At 41.2% G+C, this 3690-nt stretch overlaps 1 long non-coding RNA gene across 1 annotated transcript; it reads right to left on the bottom strand.

Moving 5' to 3' along the window:
• Positions 1–1192: 1192 nt before the first annotated feature.
• Positions 1193–2216, bottom strand: LOC140608396 (uncharacterized). The gene is made up of 2 exons (XR_012010413.1): positions 1951–2216; positions 1193–1821 (listed from the first exon to the last, which is right to left on the bottom strand). It is a non-coding gene; the product is annotated as an uncharacterized lncRNA (long non-coding RNA).
• Positions 2217–3690: the final 1474 nt, after the last annotated feature.

Genomic DNA, 3690 nt, shown 5'->3' with positions numbered 1-3690 from the left:
TTGTTTTGGGTGTCTTCTGTGGTATACGGGAATAGATTTAAGCCAAAATCTATTTTTTTTTTTTTTTGGATATCATTTCTCAGAAGTAAATGTTGAGGAAAGATTTTTTTTTTTAATTGGTTTTGAATTTCCAGTATACTAAATGTGTTCATTTCTTGGGCATGTTCCCTATAAAACTCTGAAGTGATGGTAATAAATTAAGACTGTATATGCATATATTAGTATAATTCCACCCTGACCAGCCAAGTGTGCATAGCATGGAGACTGGATTCTGCTAGGAAGGGTAATATAGGAGTGTATGTCCTAAGACCTAAATGGAAATTTTATTTTGTATGTTTTTACTTAATAATAAATAGGTAAGGAGGACTTTTCTGAAATTTGCTTGGAGCTACAGTATTTAAATTCATCCCCTGGGATAATAAAAGTCAAATTTAGAGATTATCGAGGGATATGACCCTGATATAGATCTAATTGTTGGAGAAAACTATATACATCTCTTCAGGGTACTTTAGACATTGACTTCTCTATAAGGAGAACAACATTGTTATAGATAAAGGTTTACTTTCTAATGGAATTTGATAGGTTTTATGTGCAGAGATGCAAGAACATTCAAATCTTGCCCTAGATGAAGATTGATTCAAAAGGAGTATTTGCAGAGAGTCAATCAAACTACCATCTTATAAATAGCCTTTACATACCCTATATACCACTGAGCTCAGGAAAAGTCTGCTTTGTGGTGTACCTGAGTGACTCAGTCAGTTAAGCATCTGACCCTTGATTTTGGGCCAGGTCATGATCTCAGGGTCCTGGGAAGGAGCCCCATGTTGGGGCTCAGGAGGAGTCTGCTTTAGAATTTCCTTTCTCCCTCTCTCTCTTCCCCTCCCCACCCCCCAGACTCTCTCTCTTTACCTCTCTTCCAAATAATAAATAAATCTTCAAAAAAGAAAAGAAAAGTCTGCTTTGGAGCACTGAGCTAGAAGTGAAGTTTAAATGAGACCTCTAATCAATTTGATGTCTTCCCTTTCTCAGCAGTATTTTGGGACACCTGTTACCAGACAACTAATGATGAGAGAGAGAGAGAGAGAGAGAGAGAGAGAGAAATCTGTAGTGAAGGCCCTAGACTGATTAAACTCACAGTATACTTGCAGGATTTGAAAAACAAGAGAAAGAAATGACCTTGAAAACCCAGTCAGCCCAAGGAATGAAGTTTTTTATAGGTCTTCTTACTTCATAGAGGCATGTAGCTCAAGAAAAAGAATGAATTTCTGACATTAAAGCATAAAACCTGTCTTCTTTAGTAAAATTTAGTTTGAGGGACACAGAGAAGGCTTTGCAAACAGGTCCAAGCTATTGCGCAAGGTGCCCTGCAGCCTGGTTGTATGACTCAGTGAATACAACGATGCTAAAGGCATCCATATGAGATCAAGAAGCCGTATGAGGTCCCTGGAAAGCTCTAATTGGAGAGTCTCAGCACAGATGTTAGTGTTCTGCAGTAGAGCCACGTCGTCAGCAGCAGAGACCTACCCTTTGTGTGAAAAATAACTCCTGTTCTATAGATGAATGCCTGACAAAGAACAGCAAGTGACTGTGCCATCAGAGGTGCCCAACATTCATCCTGCCGTTGTCAGGTTACCAAATCACAGAGTCAAATGGTTGCAGACGCCATCCTTCACTCAGTTTAAATGGTACCTTCTGGAACTGGCCCGAACAGATCTGGAGGTTACAAGTAAGTTGCACGAGCAGGTAGCCTCGATTCTGTTTCACCAATGTCTATTCCTCAGTTCCCCACTCTGATCTCGTGGCTGCAAGTGGCTTGAAAACCTAAGACAGGTGAAAATCCAAAGCTGTTGCAGGACAGAACACTGAGGATTCTATTAGATTCCTTGGGCTGTCATAACAATCTACCACAAGCTGGGTGGCATAAAACAACAGAAATTTATGCTCTCATACTTCCAGAAACTGGATGCCTGAACTGAAGGTGTCAGCAAGTTCATGTTCCCTCTGAAGGCTCTGGGGAAGAATCCTTTCTTGCCTGCTCCTGGCTCCCAGTGGTTGCCAGAAATTGTTGCTGTTCTGTGTCTTACATCTGAATCACTTCAATCTCTGCCTTGATTCTCACATGATGCTCTCCATTTGCTTGTATTTCTATCCAAATTTCCCTCTCCTTTGTCTTATAAAGACACCATTCATTGCATTAGGGGCCACCCTAATCCATTATGACCTCATCTTGGTTACATTCACACAGACAGTTTCCAAATAAGGTCACATTCACAGGTACCAGGGGTGAAGACTTTAACACAAAAGTTAGGGGAATGCAATTCAACAGACAACAGGGAGTGGCAGTAAAGGGCAGTGAAAACAAGAATCCTCAATGTGGGCAGAACTGGAAGGGTGTGTACTTGGTTAGTCACTCAGTATGACTTGGTTAGTCACTTGGTTAGTCACTCAGTATGAAGAAGGACCTGACATGAGGTCAGAACACACATTTTCTGGGAAGTGACAATCATTTGGCAGTTGATGACAAGCATGAAAGGAGTGAGATTAGAAGTTCAAGGTCAAGGAAGTTAAAGAAGTCAGTGCACAGGTAGGCTTACAGGAGTCAAGATTTTTGTGTCTCAAGATTTTTTGTGTCTCAAGATTTTTTGTGTCTCAAGACTTTTGTGTCTCAAGATCCATGTTACAGAGAAGACGATGTTTCAATGAGCACAGGAGCATGAGATCCACTGATTCTACCCTATTCAGAATGACCTGGCATTATGGAATAATAGGATGTCTCAATAAAGGCTCAACTAAGGTGACGTTTCTGACAAAACACTTCCCAGGGTTTCAGTGCTGTCTGCCAGGATACAGTGCATGCATTGTACTGATTCCTTGAAATATGGAGTTTATTTTCAATACCTTAGACTCAATGACACACAGTGCAGGGATTGGGTAGGACTGGCCTTTCTTACCATCACTGCCAGTCACCAATAAGAAATTTGTATTGCCTTGCCTGAAAACTTAGCCTCGGCTGGTTTCTGGGGGTAGAAGGTTGGGGATATTTATACTAGGGAACTTGGGAGTTCTAGGTTCCCAGACACATACTGGATGGTAGGGAGTAGTGTGGAAATCAGAGGGTCCACTTGGGCTTCTCTTGGTGCTTCCATGTCCAGCACTATGGTAAAAAAGTATCAGTAGCAATTACAATTTTAATCAAGGTCTCAAGGCTTATGCTTCTCAGAGATGAAGGTCTGTGCCAACCCTTCAGGCAAGCATTCAAGACCAGATGAAATGCTGCCCACAGGGGAGACATGGCAAAAATTGGTGGTGGATAAGGCAGATGACAAATATCACTAATAGCCTTAGGGCCAGTTTCAGTAAAGAGAGCTGGAGCTCATTCTTCTATCTCTTGCCTATTAAATCCTCTGCAGATACCTTGAAGACTAACTCTGTACTTAGCTTGAAGTAACAGAGTGGACTTTTCATCTCTTTATCACCAATGCCCTAGATTCACATCTTCTAGGCTTATCACATGATTTCTGCCAAGGTAGAAGTAGAAAGCATTCACATCATGGGCACCTCAGTAGTACACGTACAAAAAATTTGGAAGCAGTAATCTTTGATCAATTCTTATGAGAGTTGATGGACAAATGCCTTGATTAGATAATCCCAGAAGGCATTTCATAGGCTTCCCAGAAGCATCTATTGCCT

This window comes from Canis lupus, chromosome 17 (genome assembly GCF_048164855.1).
Source record: "Canis lupus baileyi chromosome 17, mCanLup2.hap1, whole genome shotgun sequence".
Taxonomy (NCBI): domain Eukaryota; kingdom Metazoa; phylum Chordata; class Mammalia; order Carnivora; family Canidae; genus Canis; species Canis lupus.
This window is presented reverse-complemented; position numbering and strand designations above follow the sequence as displayed.